This window comes from Peromyscus californicus, unplaced genomic scaffold, assembly GCF_007827085.1.
Source record: "Peromyscus californicus insignis strain IS unplaced genomic scaffold, ASM782708v3 Scaffold_15__1_contigs__length_86483966, whole genome shotgun sequence".
NCBI classification, from domain to species: domain Eukaryota; kingdom Metazoa; phylum Chordata; class Mammalia; order Rodentia; family Cricetidae; genus Peromyscus; species Peromyscus californicus.
In genome coordinates, this window is record NW_026294447.1 from 664,740 (window position 1) to 691,620 (window position 26,881).

The window sequence follows — 26,881 nt, forward strand, 5'->3', positions numbered from 1 at the left end:
GAACAGATGGAAACTTCTCTACAGAAGGACTACCCAGAAATTTCTCATCAAGTCTAAGTTGTAGAACTTTACTATCCAACAATGGGGCCTCCACTGAAAAATGTCAGAAAAATAGCCCAGAGAGTCAAAAATTATAACCACCATGAAGTCTGTTTGTATCTCCCCTCACCCCCTCCCGTGTGTGTGTGTGTGTGTGTGTGTGTGTGTGTGTGTGTGTGTGTGTGTGTGTGTGTGTTTGTCTTAGTTAGGGTGACTATTGCTGTGATGAAACACTATGACCAAAAGCAAGTTGGGGAGGAAAGAGTTTATTTGACTTATGCTTTCACATCACTGTTAATTATCGAAGAAAGGATAGGAACTCAAACTGGGTAGAAATCTGGAGGCAGGAGCTGATGCAGAGACCATAGAGAGAGGCTTGTTCATCATGGCTTGCTCAGCCTGCTTTCTTACAGAACTCAAGACTACCAACCCAGGGTGACACCACCCACAATAGGTTGGGCCCTCCACCACCAATCACTAATTAAGAGAATGGCCCACAGCCAGAATTTATGGAGGCATTTTCTCAATTGAGGCTCCTCCTCTCTGATGATGCTAGCTTGGGTCACATTGACATAAAGCTAGCCAGCACAGTGTTGATTTGAGTGTGGGCTCATGTGCTACCATAATGCATGTAGAGGTCAGAAGACACCCTCAGATGCTGGTCCTCACCTCCTACTTTGTTTGAAGCAGTATCTCATCACTCCCAGGGTAGCTGGCCTGTGAGCTTCATGGATGCTCCTGTCTCTGCCTCCTATCTCGCCACAGGAACATTGGAATTGCAGACCCACATACTACTGTATCTAGCTTTACATGGTTCTAGGAGTCCAGACTGGTCTTCACTACAAGGCAAGTGCTTAACCCATTGAGTCATCTCCCCAGCCCTAAATTGTTTTGGTTTTTTGTTTTCAGGATTTTTTGTTTGCTTGTTTTTTGGTGTTTTATTGTTGTTTGTTTTTAAGATAGAGTCTCTTGCAGTCTAGATGACCTTGAACGTTGCTATATAACCAAGGATAGCCTTGAACTTCTGCTCCTTCTGCCTCCTACAGAGTTCTGGGATTACAAGTTTATGCCACCACGAGCAGACATGGTTTGGGGATCGAACACAGGGCTTCATGCATGCTGAGCAAACACTCTACCAAGTGAGCTATATCTTCAGCCCTAAAAAAAAAAAAAAAAAAAAAAAAAAAAAAAAAAAAAAAAAAAAAAACTAAGTTCTTTACTCCAATATTAAGGGCAGGACAATTTTCTGCTTTCCCATTAGAGCACCTGCTTTTAAACTGGTACAAATTATAGACAATGTGAAAAGGGTGTGTTTATTTTTTTAAAAATTGTTTGTTTGCAATCGCACTATTCAATTATCCTTCTTTTACAGGGATCAAAGTCTACTCTAGGAATAAGTCCTAGAGTGTGGGAATGATTAAAGAATTTCTGTTTGCTGGATGATAAAACTAACTAGACATGGAGTTCTACAAAGTGAGCAGCAACCTGATGATTGACACCAAAGGCTGACCTCTGACTCCCACACACACTCATACACTTGTGCATACCTACACATACATGAACACACATACACATAATCTTTTTTGACAATTTTTAATAATTATTTATTTTTTAATTTTACATAATTCTTCATTGACTCTTGGGAAATATCACATCATGCATCCCAATTCCACCTACCTCCCAGTCCCTCTATATCTGACCCACATCCCAGCAGCATGCCCCCCAAATTAATTCAAAACAAAACAAACAAACAAAAAACCCATCTCCCTCCTCCATCTTTCCAACACTTCTCCCAGTGGCATCAGGAGCTGCAGTGTGTCACTCAGTAGACCCTTTTGTCCAGTCAGCCCCACCTGCAAAATGTTCACTGCAATGAGTCATTGGTCTGGTTCAAGGCCTCTGGCACACCATCATCACTAGGCCCTCGTTGAAAACTCCCTCTGATATCTCACTGTTGCCTGAGTCATGGATATTCCATTGCTAACATCCAGCAGGTCATAGATGGGGCAGATGTTAGGGTGGGCCAACCTAAGGCCCAGGATATGGGTCTGGGTGATAGCTGAGCTGGTCAGTCCAGGCCACTGGGACTGCCCCTTCAGGTGAGGGGTAGAGCCAGCTCTCCTAGCCCCATACCATCGGGGTCAGCTCTCCCACACCTGTGGTGAGGGTAAACCATCTCTCCTGAGTATGGGAATCAGCTCTTCCATGTGGGGGTTGGAGGGACAGCTCTCCTGCTGCAGTGTTCAGTAAGGGGCAGGGAAAGCTATCCCAGGGCCAGTGAGGGGTAGGGCTGGCTCAGCACGGCTTTCAGATTTCAACACACAAGGTTACTGTGACCCCTGTGGTAACATGAGCCATGAACATCAAACCAGACTTTGGTTGCTATTGGGCCAGGGACCCCAGACATGGCCGATGGCAGTAGCCCAGACCTGGACACCATGGTCACAGGTGGTAGTGCAGGCCACTCAGATCAACAAGGCCCCTGAAGCAGAGTGGTCCTCAGATACCAATATGGCCCTAGGTGGCTGCCCAGACCTCTGGCACCAGCATGGCCTTCAATGGTATCAGGAGCCACGGACATCAACTCAGATCCTACAGTAGGGCCACAGACCCAGATATGGCCCTCAGCACCAGTTCTGGCCTAGACAACACCAAGGGCAGCAGAGGCCATTCAGATTGGCATGGCCCTAGCAGTGACACGGTCCTCATGAGCCAACATGACCACAGGTGGTGGCCTAGATCCCAGGCATTATGTGGGCTTTGATGGCACCACAGGCTGCAGACATCAACATAGACCATGGCTGTGATAGGACCACAACATATAAATAATCTTAAAGTGGGGAGTGAATAAGAACCAAGGATAAGCTGGGTGGTGGTGGCACACGCCTTTAATCCCAGCACTCGGGAGGCAGAGGCAAGCAGATCTCTGTGAGTTCGAGGCCAGCCTGGTCTACAAAGCAAGTTCCAGGAAAGGCACAAAGCTACACAGAAAACAAGGATAATGACACATATATTTGGAACCTATATTACTTTGTACACTAACTTAAAAAATAAAAATAATCTTTAAAATAGGGGTGATAGTTTTATAAATAATTCATTATAACATTCCTTTATTAAAATGCAAAAAAATAGCAAAAAAGTCAATTAAATATTATGATATTACCTATTGGGTTCTTGGTTGCAGGAAGGAATCTATTGAAAAGATATTTAATTGCACATAAAACTGAAGAAATGGCTAAAGAAAGTGTAACTAAGGATAACTGTGCATCTGGGAATGCAGCCAGGATCACACCTTGGCCTCCTGGTTGCTCTCTGCCTTCTCAATAACACTCACTGCTTGTGTTGCTGTCTTCTGAGTGCACATTCCGGGGAGGAGTGTACAAATGATTGAGCCTTTCTCTGTTCCCTGGTGGCTCTTTTGACTTTCATGACTGGAGGGAACTTTGCTTCCACCCATCTTTGGAATCCTCCAAAGTAAGAAAGATTTGATGCATGTCAGGCACCAAAAATTTACAAATTTCACTAGGCATGGTGGCATACACCTTTAATCCCAGCACTGGTGGGGTGGGAGGGCAGAGTTGTTAGTTCAAGGCCAACCTGATCTATAAGACAAGTTCCAGGCTAGCCAGGGCTACATAGCGAGATTTTGCCTAAGAAAAAAATTGTAATTTTCCCATAAAGTCCATCTGTTTGACTTGCAAAGAGATATTAATTCTGTTTTCACTTTTAAAATAAATCAATGCTTCCACCATACCAAATATAGCCATGACACCCATCTTTGAGGAAAATCACAGTCTCATTGCTCATGGTGCTTTCATCTGACTTGTTTTCCAGAAGACCTCTGCCCCATTCATCTGTCTGTAACAATTGTCTAGCTGTAGTGCAACTTATTATCAACATTGTACAGTTAGTCACAAACAAACACTGGGACATATAAAATAGTTTGAGAGGAGAAACAAAATGAAATTAACAATACTTTATATTTAAAAACGAAAATACAAATAACATACTGACAAAGTTGTAGCTGTGTTTCTGTAACTTCTCAGCTCCTGCACTGATTAATGATCTCTTGTGATTATTTATTGATGTTCCTTAATCTATAGCAAGCATCAGGTGACCCAAAGCTTTCTTGAGGATTCTGAGCTTATGCATGTAGAGGCTACAGGTCAACCTCAGGTGTTGTTTCTTAGGAGCTGTTCGTCTTGGTTTTTTAGACAGGTTTTCTCATTAGGACCTGGAGCTTGTGATTAGGCTAGGCTGGCTGGCCAGTAGCCCTCGGGGATCCATCTTCACCTCCCCAGCCCTGGACTTACAAAGTTGCCACTACACCCAGTTTTTGTTTGTGGGTAATAAGGATCAAGCTCAATCCTCACGCATGCATGACAAACACTTTACTGACTAAACGATTGCCCCAAATCAGCCCAAATCCTGAGCTTCTTCAGGTCCTATGGACATACAGAATGCTCTGACAGTACAAGGATGGTCCAGGTTTCCTCCACACTGATGCCCTAAATATTAGAGATCTAGCTCCATTTGTAATAGAGCCAATAACTAATTTTATCATCTTCCTCTCCTTTTGCTTGTATAATCTTTAATGAAAGGACCTCCAAATAGCTGGGTATGTGTGTATGCAATGGGAAAAGTACAGTGTCATTAGTAAAAAAACATATTTCCTTAGAGACCAGAACACAAGTCACACAGCACAGGAAGAAAAACTTGGCTTATGTCACCTGGACATAATTGTGAACAGTGTCACCTGTCTTTCTGCTTTTGGTTTCATATCTGTGCATTTTGCCTACAGAATGTTCCATCAGTTTTCACTGCACAAAGCATGGATCTCCCCCTTATCCAGGAAAGAAAATTTGATACAAGTAGCCAATAAACCAACAAATCTCCAAGTGAGTAAATACGTAAAGAGCCTCACTATAGTATGGATCTGGAATATCTTGTGTTCTACCTTCCTTCTCTGTTGCTATGATAACACCATGACCAAAAGCGACTTGGGGAAGAAAAGGGTTATTTGGCTTATACTTCCAGGTAACAACTCATCACTGAGGGAAGTCAGGGAAGGAACTCAAGCAGGAGCAGAGGTGGGAAAAATAGTGGAATGCTGTTTATTGGCTTTTTCAGCTACCTTTCTTAAATATCCCAGGCTCTCCTACATCAATGAAGACAGTTCCCCACAGACCAGTACAATGGAGGCAATTCTTCAGTTGAGGTTCCCTCTCCCCAGGTAAGTCTAGTTTGTTTCCAAGGATGTGCTGTTGTGTGATGACACAAGGGTGCCCACAAGTCAATCTTGGTCCCCAACTATGACAATGTTAGGAGTTGGTGAAACCTTAACAAAGTGGGTTACAGTTGGAAAAGTTAAGTATAGGAATGCAAGTGGGACATGCTCTTGGAAAACATACTGAAACTCAAACTTTTCCTTATCTTTTTTCTTTGCATCCAGCTGCCATGGCTTCAACAGGCCACCACATCCCCAAAAGAACAGGGCAAAATGACCTTGTAAGTGAAAAGGGACTTTTCTTCCTTTTACATTATTGTCATCAGAGTAACAGAAAAATGACTAACATACACCTATTAACTGATATATTTCAATCCTCCTACAAAATAATTAACTTGTATTAATATGCATATATTTTCTTTGTCTCTATTGTAAATATTATAATAATCTTCTAATTTTGACAGAAAAAAAACTGGAGGTCTGATGGGACCAACACAGAGAAGTCTAGACAGATTCTAAGCTTCTTGGACCAGGGATGTATGAGATGTAGGAGCAGGATTACCAAGGACCAAGTAGCAGCCAGGCCTAAAGTCACTGAGACTGGCAGGTACAGTAATGGGGGTAGTTGTGGAATATTTGTTTAACTGTGCAAAGACATGTTGTATTTCTTTAACTATGTAGAGATATGTTACTGTTTTACCTTGCCTGCCTAAGGTACCTGATTGGATTACTGAAAAGCTCAATGGCCAATAGTGAGGGGAAGGTATAGGTGGGACTTCCAGGCAGGGAGAGTAAGTAGGAGGAGGAATTTAGGTTCAGGGGAAGAAAGAAAAACATGCCAGGGAGATGCCAGGGGCCAGCTAGCCAGATATGGAGGAAGTAGGAAAGTAGAACATACAGAATGAAAGAAAGGTAAAAAGCCCCAGGCAAAATGTAGATAAATAGGAATAGATTAAATTATGTTAAAAGAGTCAGTGGGACAAGCCTAAGCTAAGGAAGAGCATTCATAATTAATAAGAAGTCTCTATGTCTTTATTTGGAGCTGGTTAGTGGCCCAAAGAAAATTCCAACTACAGGGAGTAAGCAATGGGGTCATGGTGCTGGACATGAAGGTATGGAGGATGTCTGGTAAACTTGGGAGCTCACAGGCTATGTGTGGGCTGGTAAATATACAGGAACCCTGTTACCAGAGGCCAGATAAAAGTGTGGAATCCAGCTACTCACATCACAAACTCTACATAAAGATCAGGAAATGAGTTCTCCAAGAGACAGCCAAGCCACTCAGGAATTCTGCCTCCTGTAGGTTAGAAACCCACCAAGGCAAAGAGCAGCAAAGAGCTGGTCAGTGAGAACAACCAGGCAAAATCACTAAGGTGACACAATGACATAGAGGGAGACCAGGACCCATGAGTGGGGGATAGGAAGGGGGGTCATGGAACCTAGTACCTATCCTGCCCCTGTCCCAGCAGGAAGGAGAGGACACAGCTGGGACATTTTCATATATGGCAAGTTACAAAGATGTGAGCAGGGTGGTGGGACACTATTATGCTCCTGTAGCATCCCAGAGTCAGTATCAGGCACGGAGCATCAGAGAGAAGGGTTTGACTGAAAACTTTAAATAGCCTGTGATGGAAAGCCACTTACCAGGACATATGATCTTTGGTGAGTGAATGCAGCCAGGTGTGATAACTCAGCAGGGGTCCTTGGTGCATGATTACACAAGGGTCAGTCATGTCACTCTTGTTGAGGCTGTTATAGCCTGATCTTCCAGCACAGATCAGTCTTCCTAAGCAGAGAGCAGGACTGTGGAGAAAAGAGACTCAGTGACAGGTGGGTTAGCTCTCCCTTGGAGACTGCAGGCTTGTGCATGAGAAGAAAACACTTCCCACTCAAGCTGTGTGATTTGCTCTCTTTGCCAGTTGGAGCCGCATCTTCATGGGTATCTTTAGGACATTAGAGGCCTCCAGTCCTCTTTAGCCCATTGCGGAAGTCCTGTTTTCCCTGCTTCAGGGGGATGGGGACCAAGGGCCAGGCAAAATGTATAGATCATGCCCTCAACCTTGTGCATCTACATTTCCTTCAGCTGGAAAATGCTAACTTTCACATCTAGTCCCCTTCCCAAGGTGACTGAGCTAATTCATGTGATAGGCTTTGGGGAGAATGAAGGCTAGGAAATCCTCAGTCATCATGATTCTTACATTGTGTAACTCACACCCAGAGGAGTAGTCTCTCTGACGCTATTGTTCTTGTAGTCTATCTCTCTCTCTATCTCCCCAGTCTAATGAACCCGCCTCACAGAAAAAGCCCCAGAGAGCCCCAGCCACTACATTCAATAGCTCAACTAACTAGAGCCTCTAACCCTCTCCATTGTCAGCTGGCTGATGTGCCTTATCTGGCTAAGCAGATAGTAAGTTCCAGGGCCACTCAGGGCATGTGTTCAGTCACGTTTTCTTTGTCCCCCATAGAAGTTAGCCCAGCACAGAGCACTTTAAAGCAATGTTAATCACTTAGAGAAACTGACCAAAAAAATTGATGCAACCCAGGCAGTCCTCAGACCATCAATGAACAAAATATGTTCAATTGTCACAAGAAACTGGTTCATCACATGATCCAGGCCTCTAAAAGTTTACACTGAGAACTATTAAGATCTTTATCTCAGCATTCAGAGTGTGTCAAATGGAACCGGATATACACTTATGACAAAAAATGTCCCCATCTCAATAACTAGAATTCCTTACAACAAAATTCTTAAACTGTTTGCATTCATGACTCTTTGTGTCAGAATTTTTATACAACCCTAGGAATATAGGTCCATGAAATAGTTATAAAAATTAAACATTTACTGATAGTAAATCTTTAAAAAATTCATATTAAAAATTCTGTCATATACATATAATTTTACTATTTATTACAGAAAATAATCAGATTTATACTAACAAGATACTATTTCTTTTTGCATAAAGAATTATATGGGAGCTCAACGGATGGTTCAGTGGTTAAAGCACTTGTCACTCAACCTTGACAGACTGAGTTTGGATCTGCAGAACCCACATAGAAATCTAACCATTGTAATGCAGGCATCTACAAGCCCAGCACACCCCTGTCATGAGATGAGAGACAAAGACAGGAGAGTTGCTGGAAGCTCCTGGCTCAGCTAGCCTGGTGCACACAGCAATGAACAAGAAAGACCATGTCTCAAACAAGATGGAAGGCAGGTTGTCCTCTGCTCTCTGCATATGCACTGTGGCAAACATATGCCACAGACACTTACACACACACACATTTACAAGGAAAATGCTGAATGCTGGCTGAACATTTGCTACTACAGGATGGAGGGAATCATCAACATTTTTTAGCGTTGATCAATATTTTTATTTATAATCATCAATGTTGAAAATAATCATTTTTCACAAATTCATAGTACAAAATGGCAGATGTGTAATTAGAAACATTGCAAAAATTATTACAAATTCTGTCCTAATCCTCAAGTCAAAATTCATTTAAAGATGCTCTGTGAAATTCAAGGCAGCAAATCAAACAGCAGCTGTTAAAATCAAACATTCTAAGAAATACAATTCAAATTTGAACAAATCGTTACTCACATGCTGAAGAATGAGGAAGAAAAATGGCAAAGGTCTTTATTTCTATAATTAAACCATTATGTTTCTTTAAAGATGGAAGACTAGCCGGGCGGTGGTGGCGCACGCCTTTAATCCCAGCACTCGGGAGGCAGAGCCAGGCGGATCTCTGTGAGTTCGAGGCCAGCCTGGGCTACCAAGTGAGTCCCAGGAAAGGCGCAAAGCTCCACAGAGAAACCCTGTCTCGAAAAAACAAAAAAACAAAAAAAAACAAAACAAAACAAATAAAGATGGAAGACTTATGTATGAGGCTGTGGAGGAGGTCAGCCTGTAAAGCTGCCAAGCCTGACTACCTGAGTTGGATCCCTGGTTCCCACACAGTAGCAAAAGAGAACTGAATCATGAAAACTGTCTTTTGACCTCCACATGTACTGTGGAGGTATGCTGTGTCGTGCATGTGAATATGTACACATATGAATAAATGTGAGGAAAATATGTACATATAGTAAAAAAACAAAACAAAACAAAAAACATTGCAATTTGAGATGCACATCAATCTGAAATCTGTCAAGGTGTTCAAGGGATCATTTCTTGGCCTTGCAGAGTGTGACGAAGTGCAGTAAAACTGCACATGCTGCATGTTCAGAACAAAGCCTGCAGTGATGACAACATTCAGTTACATGACTTACATGGGGTTGAAACCCACAATTTAAGAAGCTATGCTTTACAGGAGCCATTAAAAATCTTCTCTTCTAGGGCTCAGAATATAGCTCATTGTTAGAACACTTCCCTAGCACCAGCCTTAGGTTCAGCTCCCAGCATTGCAAAAATAAATAGAAGATGGATAGATAGATAGATAGATAGATAGATAGATAGATAGATAGATAGATAGATAAAATTTGACAATATCCTTTCTCTTGGGGCTGAGGATATGACTCAGTACACTTGCAAGTCCTAGGCTCAATACACACATATATAATACATATACTATACACATATACTATACACAGCACAATGATGATGATGATGGTGTTGATATAATAACTATAGTAGTTTTTTTTTAATTCTTTCCTCTAGTTTCCCAACCAAGTACACACAACTCCTCACTCTTGCTCCCAGATCTAGCCTCTTCCCTTAGCACCGAGTCATCCTTCACAGCTCCCTATGTTAAGTTAAACACTGTTGCTATTTTCCAGCTCACTTGACCATAAATTAGGGTGAGTTGTCCCTGAGGAAGGTCATGGCCTCAGACAGGCACCAGCTGTACTTCCTGGGTTGAGTTTATTTAGCTGAAAGGATGGAGAGCTTTTCCTTTCCATTCCAGCAGCTTCCATTCAAAAACAGATTGCCCCATGCGGCTAAGAGAAAATTAAAGAACATATCTAAAGACATTTATAAAGATAAAGGCTTATATTTACATGTACTTGTAAGATTTTCTTAAAGCTACTAATTTCTTTATATAAATGACCAATGTTGTAAGTTAAGTATTTTGAACATGTGATGAATTTCACAGAAAGTAATTATATTTTAATTTTATTTGTGTGTGTGTGTGTGTGTGTGTGTGTGTGTGTGTGTGTGTGTGTGTGTGTGTGTTTACCCACAGAGGTCAGAAGAGGATGTTGAATACCCTGGTACTGGAGTTAGAAGTGTTTGTGAGACACCTGACACGGGAGCTAGGAACCAAACTCAGGTCCTCTGAAGAGCAGTAGCAAGCACTCTTTACAGCTGAGTCATCTCTCCAGCTCCCATACTTGATAAAGTAGTTCTCAAAAAAGAGAAATAGCACACAAGCTAACCAACTAGAAAGGTTTTATCTTTGAAATATAACTGAATAAAATTGTATGATCTTTTGAGATCAGTATGTCTTTAGAGAATAGGCAACTGAGCAAAGGTACATATAGTTTTAAGTTATTAAACACATTTGATGAAATTATTTTAAGATTCCTCAAAACACTCCACGCAGTTTTTAAAAATGGGCTTCCACTTAAAATAACAAAGACAGCAAAATTATCAAGTGTTATGTTACAGAATGTATTGCTTCAATAAAATCTATTTGATTATGCAGGAAAACTATACACACACATTTACACACACATAATTACTAAAAGAAATACTTGTTTAAACCAGTGGCTCTGGCTGGGCAAGGTGACACATGCCTTTAATCCCAGCACTTGGGAGGCAGAGGTAGGGGGGAATCTCTGTGAGTTTGAGGACAGCATAATCTACAAATCGAATTCCAGGACACCCAGAGCTACATAAAGCAACCCTGTCTTGAAAAACAAACAAACAAACAAACAAATAGAAAAGAACAGTAGCTATGTATCATATACCACAAATCTCTAGGACTTTCTAAAAACCCAAACAGAAATCCAGATTATGACTCTATGAAAGAATCTAACTCTTGAGTCTCAGTTTATTGAGCCAACTAAGAGTATCTCTTTCTTGTGAACTCTCTGGAAAGAATTAGAAATAGAAGTTACATGGAGCCTGTAAATCTGACAACCAAGCCAGTGTTTGGGAATTCCTAAGATTTGTGCCATGGGAAAAACTCAAAGTTTGGGAAAGCTGTATAAACATTCTGTATCGAGAGATAAACAGACGAGGATCTTTATGATGTCCAGGTTCAGTTTTGTGTCAGTCTTGCTGCACTGTGACTCGTTTAAAGACGGCAAAGCATGAATGGAAAAGTTGGAGTAGTCAGGATTAAGAATACAGTTGCTTTCACTGGAAACAGGAAATTAACATTTCTCATAAGTCAGTATTAGAATATCAATCTCTTTAGATATAATTGATATAAGTTTGGGGATTTTGTGTGTATATATGTTTTGTCATGTTGGGGATTAAGCTCAAGGTCTCATGTATGTCAAGCAAGTGCTCTACTATTGAGTTACACCCTAGCCCCAGATATTTAGAATAATCATCATTCTTTTTCAAATCATTTTGACTGCATTCTTCCACTGTTCAGATGGCTAAAGAGCAAATATATAGAAATATATAGATGTTTCTAAACTTTATTTCCTTAAAAAAATAGAAAACCTATTAACCCCCTTTGGGGAGCAATACTATGTGAAAGATTTGAATATTTACATTAACACATTTAGTGGAGCAGGAGAAAAACCTGTCTCTGCTCTAAACAAAACTTTCTATATTTTGACTGTGTTGGGAGCAAAAAGGTAGATATGCATAGTTAGTATAACAAAAGTTGTATTTTATTATATTGAGGGTCATCACACAAGGTTCACACTCTAAATTCCTAACTAATGTCCTAAGCCTATCTCCCTAAGGCTGCTCACCTGTGTGAGGTACTTAGCTGAAGGTCAGGTTTAGTCTCTAGCAGAAGTCTCTAATGGGAGGGGTCAGGATCACAGGGGAGATTCTCCAGTTATAGGGCAGATCAAGGTGGCATGTCTCCAGATATGCAGAGCAAAGCATTGTTCTTGGTCTCTGCTTATGTATATTGTCCAATGGGCGTCATGGGGTTTTAGGACTGTGTCTGGTTATCTTGAGTGAGTGATGTCATTGGGATCTGGTTATCAGGTGCAGCCTTGGGTGTAGTAGAGTTCCTAAGCTGTTTTTACACACTTAGAAGGCATTTTTTACTATGTCCATTAGACTGGAATATAAGAATGAAGGAATTTGGTTATCAAAAATCAATCATAGCTACTTTTAACATTTTATTCAAACCAAAACAGACCATAACACTCCATATTCAAACTCAAATTTTTATTAAAAAGTACTAGCATTTTTAAGAGAACATTAGAAAGCTTGATTTCTTCATTTAGGTTTTTTGGATTTTTCGTTTTGTTTTGGTTTGGTTTGGTTGTTTGTTTTTTGAGACAGGGTTTCTCTGTGGAGCCATGGCTGTCCTGGAACTCACTCTGTAGACCAGGCTGGTCTTGAACTCATAGAGATCCCTTTGCCTATGCCTCCCAAGTGCTAGAATTAAAGTCATGTGCCACCACCACCCAGCAAGGTTTTGTTTGTTTCTTTTAATTATTATGAGTCTATGTTTGCATATGCTACCTGTATGTGGGTACCTGTGGAGGCCAAAGGAAAGCAATCAGATCCCCCAGAGTTACATTTAATACTGGGAACAGAACTTGGGCCTTTTGGAAGAGCAGTAAGTACTCTTAACTCCTCCAAATGTATGGAAGCTTGAATGTAATTGGCCCCCATGCTCATAAGGAGTGACACTATTAGGAGATATGACCTTGTTAGAATAGGTGTGACCTTTTGAGGAAGTATGTCACTAAGGGGGTGGGCTTTGAGGTCTCCAATGCTCAAGCTGTGCTCAGTGTGGCAAACCATTTCCTGTTGCTTATGTGTCAAGATGTAGGACTCTCAGCATCTTTCTCCAGCACTATGATGATAATGAATTAAACCTCTGAAAAATGTAACCCACCCCAATTAGATGTTTTCCTTTATAAGAGTTGCTGTGATCATGGTGTCTCTTCACAGCAATAGAAACCCTAATTAAGACACCATAAGTGGTTTTTTACTCCATTATGAATTAAGGATTTTCTACTATTAGAAACTATTTCTCCTCTTAAAGAAACAGGTCCTATATGTCTAGGCAACTGTTGAATATCTTATTACTTAGTTATTTTATATGAGCCCCCAGGGAGAGACATTTTGTATTATTTCCAGTTTTTCTGTACTGAAATAATACTGTAGGCATAGTCTGGTGCATTTTCCTATCAGATCCGGAGTATTTTAAATTAATATGTATTTCAGATTGCCTTCCAGAGAAGCATAGTTTAATCTTGTCAATAACTGTTTACACTATTGTCCTTATGAACCTCGTTGCAGATAAAGCAGCTAATATCTGGGGATGTTAACTTACCATTGAACTGCCACCACTTGAGCTCCAACATGACTAGTTGGGTAACTTCTTAGTAGCCTTCACAGAGATTATACTCTCTTCGTTATAGTACCAAGCAGTCACTGTACAAATTTATGTTGAATTCATAGTTTAAACATTAGTATTCCATGTATCTAAATCAGAGTAGAGCAAAATAATTGTCATTTGTATATCCTACTACAAAAAGTGAATGTGCTCTGTGCATTTAAAAGTGTTCATGTGTATTGCCATGATGAATTCTGGTGAAAGACTCATCTGTCAATGACTTCTCCAAATGCTCAATGGGTATTTAGTTCCTTATCCTGAATGCTCTCAACAATTACCTGATAAGCATCTGTCAGGACCTCATATATGCTGGCTATTCTAATATGTTCCCATGGCACTTAAAATATAACACACAGAAAAACCGTATCCATACCATACTTGTTAAGTTAGCAGACACTCACTGCACACAGTGTACTGTGCTCTGTGCTAGTGCCGGGGACATAACAGTGAGTAGCAGAGGTTAAGAGGCCTGGATTTACAGCTCATTTGTTCTAAAACTGTTCAGAAAGTTTCTCTCCAATTAGCATGTGACCAAGTCCTTTCTATGCCTGGGGTAGGATTGAGAAGGTTCCACATGTGAAGAGCCATCAGTGCTAAGCTGGCTGTGGAATAAGGAAAAACTGGCTTGGAAAGAAAGAAGATATTTTAAATGAAAAGAATTAGGGGAATCAAAAGCAGGGTTCTAGTTTTGCAAGCGGTGAATACTACTTGCAGATGATTGAGCTAGAGCTGGGTGGGAAGGGAGGCTGATAGACAGGAAATGTATCAGATTTCAAAGACCTGCATGCTGATAAAGGAGTCTAAACTTTGTACTGTTTCACTGATAAGAAAACTGAGGAACATGGATGTGAGGGCACTTCTCACTAATGACTGATGCATTTGAATTTCATGGGCCTTTGGATTTTTGTTTCAGAGAAAGAACTGCAGCTTAGTACTTCAGCCCACTTTCTTCAATGTATGACAAATATTCTACTTCAAAACAAACTTTGTTGTTAAAATTTTTCTTTGACTACCAGTTCAGACAAATACATTCTCCTTGCTTAAAAACAAAAATACTGAATCAGAAGAGCAGGTGAGGGACCTGCCTGCCAGCTAAACTGCCCCACTCTCTAGATTAGGTCCCCAAAGACCCATTCCACTGCCCTCACTCCACCTCACTGTCCACCTGGCTGCCAAGCCCCTGCCCTCAACTCAGGCAGCCTTACCCTGCTCAAGTGCAGACCACACCAGTCAGAAGAATAGGTGCATGTCAAGCAACCAAAGAAAAACAAAAAACAAAAAAACAGAAAGGTGAACTCATGCAGAGACTCCCTGTAGGACCAGAGACCACATCTGTCACCAGAACCACAGATAGACAGCCCACCAGCAGACCCCCTCCAATCAGTACCCACAATTCCTACTTCCCTCCTCATCACTATATCTCACCCCCAACTCAGGCAGAGAACTCCTGCTACACCAAAGGCCAAGCTAGCTGCCAGAAGTTCAGCCCCAACTTGGACAGAGACTCCCTACTGGATCAGAGGTCACACCAGCCTCCAGAAATCCAGACCATAAACCAAAAGACTGAAGAGGAAACAGAAACTAAGAAACAAAACAGCCATCCAACAAAGACAAACTCAAAAATCAGTACCTACAGCTGTAATCAATCCAAACCCAGATGCCTAAATGCCAATGTAAGAACACAATCAACAACAGTCAGGGCAATGTGGCAGCACCAGAGCCCATCGATCCTATGACAGCAAGACCTGAGTATTCCAAAGCAGCTGAAGCACAACAAAAAATCTTAAAAACAACTTTATTAAGATGATAAAGGTCCTTAAAGAGGAAATGAAAAAAAAACTTAAAGAAATTTAGGAAAGGACAATCAAAAAATTAGAGGAAATCAATAAATCCCTTAAAGAATGCCAAGAAAGCCAAGAGAAAACAAATACACAGGCAAAGGAAACTGTTCAAGACCTGAAAATGGAAATAAAAGCAATAAAGAAAACACAAACTGAGAGAATTCTGGAAATGGAAAAAGTCTAAATAAGCAAACAAGAATGATAGATGCAAGCATCACCAACAGAATACAAGAGCTGGACAAGAGACTCTTATGCATTGAAGATATGATAGAAGAAATAGATTCATCTGTCAAAGAAAATGTTAAATCTAAAAAATTCCTAACACAAAACATCTAGGCAATCTGGGACACTATTAAAAGACCAAACCTAAGAATGATAACAATAGAAGAAGAAGAACAATCCCAGCTCAAAAACCCAGAAAATATTTTTAACAAAATCATGGAAAAAAATGTCCCTAACCTAAAGAAGGACATGCCTATGAAGGTACAAGAAACTTACAGAACACCAAATAGATTGGACCAGAAAAGAAAGTCCCCTTGTTACATAACACTAAACACACAGAACAGAGAAAGAATATTTAAAGTAGCAAGGGAAAAAAGCCAAGTAACATATAAAGGCAGACCTAGAAGAATTACACCTGACTTCTCAGGGGAGACTCAAAAAGCCGGAAGGGCCTGGATAGACGTCCTGCAGACTCTAAGAGACCACAGATGCCAGCCCAGACTGCTATACCTAGCAAAATTTTCAATCACCATAGATGGAGAAAACAAGATATTTCATGACAAAGTCAAATTTAAACAATATCCATCTATAAATCCAGCCCTACAGAAGATACCAGAAGGAAACTCCATCCCAAGGAGCTTAACTACATCCATGAAAACACAGGAAGTAAATAATCCCACATCAACAAAACCCAAAGAAGGGAAACACACACACACACACACACACACACACACACACACACACAAAACCACCCCTAACAACAACAACTAAATAATTGGAATTAACAATCATTGGTCATTAATATCTCTCAATATCAATGGTCTCGATTCCCCAATAAAAAGACACAGGGTAACAGAATGGGTACAAAAACAAGACCCATCCTTTTGCTGCATAAAAGAAACACACTTCAATATCCAAGATAGACATTACTTCAGAGTAAAGAACTGGAAAAAGACATTTCAAGCAAATGAACAAGCAAGCTGGTATAGCTATTCTAATAGCTAAGAGAATAGATATTAAACCAAAATTAATCAAAAAAGATGGGGAAAGACATTTCATACTCATCAAGGAAAACATCCGCCAAGATGATGTTTCAGTTCTTAACATCTATGCCTCAAATGCAAGGGCACCCACATTTGTAAAAGAAACATTACTAAAGCTTAAATCACCCATCGAACCTCACACATTAATAGTGGGAGACTTCAATATCCCAATCTCACCATTGGACAAGTCATCCAGACAAAAACCAAACAGAGAAATAATAGACCTAACAGACATTATGAATGAAATGGACTTAATAGATATCTACAGAACATTTCACCTAAACACAAAAGAATATACCTTCTTCTCAGTACCTCATGAAACATTTTCCAAAACTGACCACATATTCAGTCACAAAGCAAGTCTCAACAAATACAAGAAAATTGAAATAACCCCCTACATCCTATCAGACCACCATGGATTAAAGCTGAATTTCAACAACAACAGAAAGTCTACAAACTCATGGAAACTGAATATCTTTCTACTGAATGACCACTGGGACAAGGAAGAAATAAAGAAAGAAATTAAAGACATCCTAGAATCCAATGAAAATAAATGCACAACATACCCAAACTTATGGGGACACAATGAAAGCAGTGCTAAGAGGAAAGTTCATAGTGTTAAGTGCCTCCACAAAGAATTTGGAGATTTCCTACTAGCAACTTAACAGCACATCTGAAATCTCTAGAACCAAAAAAAGCAAACTCATTTTGGAAGAACAGACAGCAGGAAATAATCAAACTGAGGCTGAAACCAATGAACAAAGAGAACAGCACAGAGCAATGAAACACAAAGTTGGTTCTTTGAAAAAAAATCGATAAGATAGACAAACCCTTATCCAAACTAACTAAAAGATAGTGAGAGAATATCAAAATTAACAAAATCAGAAATGAAAAGGGGGACATAACAGACACCATGGAAATCCAAAAATCATTAGGTCATACTTCAAAAACCTGTACTCCACAAAATTGGAAAATCTAAAAGAAATGGGCAATTTTCTTGATAGGTACCACTTACCAAAGTTAAATCAGAATCAGATCAAGAATTTAAATAGACCTATAACCCCTAAGGATATAGAAGCAGTCATTAAAAATCTCCCAACCAAAAGAATGCCCAGGGCCAGACGGTTTGATTGCAGAATTCTACTAGACTTTCAACAAAGAGCTAATATCAATACTCTTCAAATTAATGCACAAAACAGAAACAGAAGGAGCATTCCCAAATTCACTTTATAATGCTACAGTCACCCTGATACTTAAACCACACAAATATTCAACAAAGAAAGAATTATAGACCACTTTCCCTCACGAACATTAAAGCAAAAATACTCAATAAAATACTCAAAAACTGAATCCAAGAACACATCAAAAAGACCAGTCACCATGATCAACTAGGCTTCATCCTAGAGATTCAGAAATGTTTCAACATATAAAAATCTGGCAATGTAATCCATCATATAAACAATCTGAAAGGGAAAAAAAACATACCATCTCAGTAGATACCAGAAAAAAACTTTGACAAAATCCAATACTCCTTCAGGATAAAAGTCTTGGGGATCAGGGATACAAGGAACATACCTAACATAATAAAGGCAATTTACACCAAGCCAACAGCCAACATCAAATTAAGATAAACTCAAAGCAATTCCACTAAAATCATGAATAAGACAAGGCTGTCCACTCTCTCCATATCTATTCAGTATAGTACTTGAAATTCTATCTAGAGCAGTAAGACAACTGAAGGAGACCAAGGGGATCCAAATTGCAAAGGAAGAAGTCAAAGTATTGCTATTTGCAGATGATATAATAGTATATATAGGTAACCCCAAAAATTCTACCAGGGAACTCCTACAACTGATAAACACCTTCAGCAAAATGACTAGATACAAGATTAAATAAAAAAAAATCAGTATCTCTCCTTTATACAAATGAAATATGGGCTGAGAAAGAAATCAGGGAAACAATACCCTTCATAATAGCCACAAATAATATAAAATATCTTGGGATAACTCTAACCAAGTATGGTAGCTTAAATGTAATTTGTCCCTATAAGCTCATAGGAAGTGGCACTATTTGGATGTGTGGCCTTGCTAAAGTAGGTATGGCCTTGTTGGAGGAAGTGTGTCACTGTGGGGCAGGTTTTGAGGTCTCCTATGCTCAAGGTATGCTAAGTACGATACTCAGACCACTTTCTGTTGCTTGCAGGTCAAGATGTAGGACTCTCAGATCCTTCTCCAGCACTATGTCTGCTTGCACACCACCACGTTGTAGCATGATGATAACCGACTAAACTTCTGAAAATGTAAGCCACCCCCAATTAAATGTTTTTCCGTTATAAGAGTTGCCATAGTCATGGTGTCTCTTCACAGCAATAAAAACTCTAACACACCAAGCAAGTGAAAGACCTGTGATCCAGGCGGATCTCTGTGAGTTCGAGGCCAGCCTGGACTACCAAGTGAGTTCCAGGAAAGGCGCAAAGCTACACAGAGAAACCCTGTCTCGAAAAACCAAAAAAAAACAAAAAAACAAAAAAAAACTTTAAATCTTTGAAGAAAGAAATTGAAGAAGATATCAGGAAATGGAAATATCTCCCATGCTCATGGATTGGTAGGATTAACATGGTAAAAATGAAGCCGGGCATGGTGGCACATGCCTTTATACCCAGCACTCAGGAGGCAGAGGCAGGTGGATCTCTGTGAGTTCGAGACTAGCCTGATCTACAAAGTAAGTTCCAGGACAGTTAGGGCTGTTACAAAGAGAAACCCTGTCTTAAGAAAACAAACAAACAAAAAACACAATAAAAATGGTCATCCTACCAAAAGCAATCTACAGATTCAATGCAATCCCCATCAAAATTCCAACAAAATTCTTTACAGAACTTGAAAGAATACTCAACTTCATATAGAAAAACAAAAAACCCAGAATAGCTAAAACAATCCTATACAGTAAAAGAACTTCTGGAGGTATCACCATTCCTGATTTCAGGCTGTACTACAGAGCTCTAGTAATAAAAACTTCATGGTATTGGCATGAAAATATACATGATGATCAATGGAATCGAATTGAAGACTGAGATGTAAAAACACACACCTATGGACACCTGATTTTTGATAAAAGAAGCCAAAAATATAAAATGGAAAAAAGAAAGCATCTTCAACAAATGATGCTGGTATAACTGGATGTTGACATGCAGAAGAATGCAAATAAATCTATATCTATTACTCTGCCCAAAACTTAAGTCCAAGAGGATCAAAGATCTCAACATAAAACCAGATACATTAAACCTAATAGAAGAGAAATTGGTGAATAGCCTTAAATGCATTGGGACAGGAGACAACTTCCTGAACAGAACACCAATAATACATCCACTAAGATCAACAATTAATAAATGAGACCTCATGAAACTGAAAATCTTCTGTAAGGCAAAGGACACCATCAACAGGACAAAATGGCAGCCCACAGAATGGGGAAAGATTTTCACCAACTCCACATCTGACAGGGTGCTAGTTTTCAAATTATATAAAGAACTCATGAAACTAGACATCAACAAACTAAATAATCCAATTAAAAAATGAGGCACAGATCTAAACAGAGAATTCTCAATCGAGTAATCTAAAATGGCTGAGAAACACATAAAGAAAAGTTGAACATCCTTAGCTATCAGGGAAATGCAAATCAAAATGACTCTGAGATTCCATTTTACACCTGTCAGAATAGCTAAGATCAAAAACACAAGCTCATGCTGGTAAGGATGTGGAGCAAGAGGAACACTCCTCCACTGCTGGTGGGAATGTAAATTTATACAGCTACTTTGGAAATCAATATGGTGGTTTCTCAGAAAACTGGAAATCAATCTAACTTAAGACCCAGCTATACCACTCCTGGTTTACAACTCCAAAGGTTTCTCCATCCTATCACAAGGACACTTGCTCAACTATGTTCATAGCAGCTTTATTCATACTAGTCAGAAACTGGGGAGCTGGAGAGATGGCTCAGCGGCTAAGAGCACTGATTGCTTTTCCAGAGGACCCAGATTCAATTCCTAGTACCTATATGGCAGCTAACAATTGTCTGTAACTCCTGAAACCTTCACACAGACATACATACAGGCAAAAACAACAATGCATATAAAATTAAAAAAATAAATTTTAAAAAAGTAAAAAACTGAAAGCAATCTAGATGTCCTCAACTGAAGAATGGATAACTAAAATGTAATTCTGGAGTGAAACATAGCAGTGACTGTTTTCTGATGCGATTAAAAATGGGCCACTGGGCTCAGGTGGGCTGGCCTCCCTCAATCTGATTAACAGCCTTAGCAGGAACAAGCAGGGCACCTGTGAGGAAATCAATGCTCTTTCCAGAGTGATAGCCCTTTCTTTCAGGTGTACTGTGGTTAGAGCCTTAACTCATCTAGAAGGCCAAAGGCATTATGGCAGAGGTGGGGCAGGCCTGCCATTGCCTGAGAGAGGACATGGCTTCTACTAATATTGCCATCACTTCAGAAGCACACTCAGGGCAAAGATGTTGTTTTTCCCAGGGAACAAGTACTAGACTGGGAATTATAATCTGTTCTGCTATAAACCACAAATAGTTAACAGACTGTTCAGCTTGCTAATGAAAGCCAGACTGAATGACCCCAGGTAATAATTAACAACCCAGAACTCTATGGCAGTCTAATCTACTCTTTTTGTTACAACCTGTCACTTTGAGCATCTGATACAAAGACATGCCCTGAATCCAACTAGTTTAAACCATAGGCAGAATTTTTTTTTTTTTAAGTCTTTGCATTCCTTAGGACTCACTTTGTGCACTTGGAGCAGTGGGGAGGCATGGGAGGGTTCAGGTGCACATGGAAAGCCTGCTCTTAACCTTTCAAATAAAGACAAAGTCTGGATTAAAAAACAAAGTAAAGGAAAAATTAAAACTTTAGATATGGGAATAAGGACAATTGGCATCTTTTTCTCTGCCTTTTATGGGTTTTAGCATCTTACAGAGCTGGAAAAGGCAGGTCCCAACAACCCAAATAAAATTTTTGGAAACTACCTTTAAAATAAAAATTTAGTTGGATTGTTTTAAAAGATGAAGCCACTAAACTTCATTTTAATTTGCTTTCCTCTGTAAATTTTAGCATCCACCACATAGTTAATAATTAGCTGCTTGTTCAATTTTCTAAGGGTGTTTTTCAGTAAATATGGTGAGTCATTCATGAATAAAAGCAAAGATAGAATCCAGAGCACATGAAGCTAGAGCTGATGGCTATATTCATGTCTTAAGTGTTTAGCTAGCTACATTTATGTTAATCCTTACGAATCCACTTTTTAAAGTTTCCCTAAAAAAGCTTCCTACAGCTTTCTAGCCCTACCTGAGACATCAGTCTCTGTGACTTATTTTTAAAGAGCCAACTTAGCAACCAGGTACTCAAATCCATAAACAAAGAGTAAACAGTGAACTGAAGAAACTTGCCCCATTTATATGGTTTCTGTGGTGTTCTTGCTGAACGTTAAGATTATAACTTTGGGGCAGGGAAAGTTGGTGGAATTCACTGTCATAGAAGAAGTGAAAATGGGCTGGAGAAATGGCTCAGCTTATTGTGCCTTATGAGGACCAGGATCTACACATCAATTCAACTCCAGCCCACCCCTGTAACCTCAGCTCTGCCCAGGGCCAAGACAAGGGGATTACTAGGGCCTGATAATTTCCTACCTAGCAAGAAAATGTCAGCTCTGAGTTCAGAGAGAAAAGGAGAGAGAGAGAGAGAGAGAGAGAGAGAGAGAGAGAGAGAGAGAGAGAGAGAGAGAGAGAGAGAGATTGAGAGAGACCTTGCTTCAAATAAACAGGTGGAGAGTGACAGGACACAAGCACCCTCTTCTAATTTCTACAAAGTAGAGTCCATATGAGCACATAAGTTCCAGCACTAGCACACATAAATGCACATTCACTCACACAGATGCACCAATCAATCAATCAATCAATCGGTCTTTAAAAAAAAAAAAAAAAAGAAAAGAAAGTTATTCCAGACTGGATCTTGCCATCTTTGTGGGAAGTGAAATGCAATTGGTGTGCAGACTTGCAAAAGCCTGAAAAGCTTGGATGATATCTAAATGTCCACTTTAGTGACTGTCTTAAAGCATTCTTGTACAGACTTGGGTACTCTCAATTGAGATACCTCTTTTGCAATGCTCTGTAGATAGACAGCCATTTATAAGGAAGTGTTAATAAAAGTTAGACAGGCTGGGCAGCAGTGGTGCACGCCTTTAATCCCAGTACTTCGGGAGGCAGAGCCAGGAGTATCTCAGTGAGTTCCAGGCCAGCCTGGTCTACAGAGCAAGATCCAGGACAGGCACCAAAACTACACAGAGAAACCCTGTCTTAAAAAACCAAAAAAAAAGTAATAAATAAATAAATAAAATTAATTAATTCATTAAATAAAGGTTTGACAGCTTCAGACAGTATAAACTCTGCTCCATTGCAGTAAAAGAAAGCTGCTTAAATCCTAAGTTAAGACCAAATTTGTTCCTCACTCATGCTATACATCCAAAAATACTAAGCAGTTGAGGGAAGAATCTGACTTCAGGTACAGCTGAATCAAGACACCTTAAGGTGATCCTTAAGATATACCTTTTAGGGGTTGGAGAGATGGCTCAACAGTTAAGAGTACTGGCTGCTCTTCCTAGAAGACCCAGGTTCAATTCACAACACCCACATGGCAGCTCACAACTGTCTGTAACCCCAGTTCCAAAAGATCCAACACTCTCACCGACATACATATGGGCCAAACACCAATGCACATCAAAATAAATAAATAAATAAATAAACAAACTTTTTTTTATTATAAAAAAAAAGATACATCCTCTGCTTTCTTCAGTGTTAACTCCAAGCTCAAGCAGCCCCCATCTTTGCAGAATGACAGCTACAAAACTCTAAGTTACAGGACTAAGAGAGAGTTTCTTCCTAGGAATTCACACACATACACAATTTCAGAGTCACTGTAACTGGAAAATGTGAGTTTCACAGCCATCTCTGAACCAATCTCTGGAAGAATGAAGGTCATAATGGCTGAACACCATTGGAACATTTGGGCTGAAATGAAGAGGACTAGTACCTCAAGGTTATCCAAGGGAAATTGCCAGAGGAAGAGAGACTTGATATAAAACACAAGCACAAAAACAACTTCTATTATAAAGTTTGAGACACTGCATGCCATGACCCGTCTATACTTTCTATATGATGGAGGATGACAGTAATGTGCCTGTGTGATCTCTAAGCAGTGAAAGAAAGAGTATTCAGTGTATTTATTCATCCAACAAACGCTATTCAATATCTATTGCATACTAGAAACACTTCCCTGATAGGAATACAACATTAAACAAAATACAGACTTTGCCTTCAAAGAGTTCCCAGGGACAAGGCCATTTTGTAAAACATGGTGGAGTAGTGATCTGCATGGAATAAAAGGGACATAGTAGTTACTTTTCCTTTGCTGTGATAAAACACCATGACCAAGGCAACTTATAGAAGAAAGAGTTTATTTGGGCTTATAGTTCCAGTGGTAAGAGTTTGTCATGATGAGGAAGTATGCAACAACACAGGCATGGTGTTAGGAGCAGGAAGCTAAAAGATCACATCTTCAAATCCAATCAGGAAGCAGAGAAAGGGAACTAGAAATGGGATGAGGTTATGAAATCTCAAAGCTCATCTCTAGTGACATATTTCCTTCAGCAAGGCCATACTTCCTAAACTTCCCCAAACAGTGCTATCAACTGGGGACCAAGTATTCAAATACTTAAGCCTATGGAAGACATTCTCTTTTAAAATACCTCAAACCATATGCACAAAGAAGGGGTATGCACAAAGGTACCTGTGACATCTGACTGTTGCCTCCCAAACCTGTAACATGTTCAGAAACCAAGGAAGTTGTAAGAACTACAATACACAAGAATTGGTTTGTAAGTGAAATTCTGTATTCCTGAAATTAACTAAGTCAGGTGGTGTTGGTTATTTTTCTCCTTAGCCAAATAAAGTGTGATTATTCATATTTTTTCTAAAAATAGACATGCAAGACCTAAGAACTTGTGTATGTGTGTGTGTGTGTGTGTGTGTGTGTGTGTGTGTGAGAGAGAGAGATATCAATTCTGAATCTCTAGAAACACACTTCAATTTAATTTCCAAAGCAGTAAAAATCCAATACTTTTTTTGAGAACAAGCTTATATAAATAGTTAGGTTTTCCGATCTGAAGATCAAAGTCTTGAATGCAAAGTCCTTGATGCTTCACTGTTAATCAGAATGTAAGATGAGACACATACTTGGCATTTAAATACTGTGAAATGAAGACGACCTTGAAAATGATTCTTGGTGGAAGATTTTCAAGGGGAAATAATAAATGCCTCCAGGAAATAACTGTCCCACATTCTTTGAGACAAATAGCCAATAATTTGCAATTCCATCTGCCATTCCCAATCAGAGAGCTCTCCAGGGATGGAGGCAGGTGAGTATGAGTGAACATGAGTGAAGCCCTGAGCAGGCTTACTAACAAGACATCCATTCCTGAACTTACAACATCTTCAGAAATCAAGGAAGTTGCATAAAATATAATACACTGCAAGAATTTTTTTTTATTATTTAAACTGTTTGGCCTAATGGCTCAGGCTTCTTGCTATCCAGTTCTTATATCTTAAATTAACCCTTTTCTATAAATCTATACCTTGCCACACGACTCAGGGCTTGCCGGTAACTTTACATCTTACTCCTCATGGTGGCGGCAGCTGGCAGCTTCTCCTGACTCAGCCTTCCACTTCCCAGCATTCTCCTTTCTGCTTATCCCACCTATACCATACTTCCTGCCTGGCTACTGGCCAATCAGCATTTTATTTATCAACCAATCAGAGCAACACATTCACAGCATACAGATATTCACAGCACTTCCCCTTTTCGTTTTTTTTCAAAAAGGATTTTAACTTTAACATAGTAAAATTACATATAACAATTATCAAGCAAGAATTATAGTTACAATATCTAGTCTATTTATAATATCTAGTCTATTTGTATTTGGCAAAATTAAGGAAGATATCCTATCTATCCTATATTTGTGAGTCTAAGGTTTCATATCTAACTTATCTTTTATCATAACTAAGGAAATTATAACTGTCTAGTCTTCAACTACATCAAAGACCTTAGAAGGATATAATATTACCTGACAAATGGGAAAAGGACACAAGCAACTTTTGGGAGTCTTGCAAGAGTAGACAGAGACAGCTGGCAGCCTGGACAGTCATCCAAAGTTCCTCTGTAAAGTTGGGGCATCTGTCTTCAACCCACAGGCCTAGAGACTCTCAGTCACTTCTCTCTGTGTCCTGTAAAATGTCTGGCAGTTTCCTCTGTGAAGCAGGAACCTGAAGGAGCATTTTGCCAAGCAAAGTTCAGTGGTTATCTTCCTATGGGTCCTGCATATCCAGTCAATACATTTTTTAAGCAGTCCAGGCAAGAACAGTTTCTTTCCCAAATGGTTATTTTTTTCCAAGAAGAAGATAAACTCCATACAGAGTGTCTTTGATGCTCATCTTTTGCTTTGAAGTAAATCGGTGCTGCCAGGAGCAGATGTGTCTCACTGTTCAGAAAGTCTAAGTTTTTAAAACATTTTAAATGCCATATTCTGTAGGTCTTTAAAGTGTGTGAAGATTATCTACCTAATTAAATTATATCTATGTATACCTAGAAAACTTAACATGACTATAAGTTTAACTATCAGAAAAGACTAATTATTAATCTGTATTTTTTTATCTTGTAATTTGATTTAATTTTACATATCAGCCACAGATTCCCCTGTCCTCCCTCCTCCCACCCTTCCCCCCACCCCCCTGCCCTCCCTTCAGGCTCCCCCTTCCCCATTCCCATCTCCTCCAGGGCAAGGACTCCCCTGGGGATTCAGCTCAACCTGGTAGATTCAGTCCAGGCAGGTCCAGTCCCCTCCTCCCAGGCTGAGCAAAGTGTCCCTGCATAGGCCCCAGGTTCCAAACAGCCAGCTCATGCA

General features: G+C 39.7%; 1 long non-coding RNA gene across 1 annotated transcript; it reads right to left on the minus strand.

The window, feature by feature from the left end:
- Positions 1-1,700: 1,700 nt before the first annotated feature.
- Positions 1,701-26,643, minus strand: LOC128110635 (uncharacterized). Its single transcript, XR_008218262.1, has 4 exons — positions 26,045-26,643; positions 13,688-13,839; positions 6,911-7,069; positions 1,701-1,892 (listed from the first exon to the last, which is right to left on the minus strand). It is a non-coding gene; the product is annotated as an uncharacterized LOC128110635 (long non-coding RNA).
- Positions 26,644-26,881: the final 238 nt, after the last annotated feature.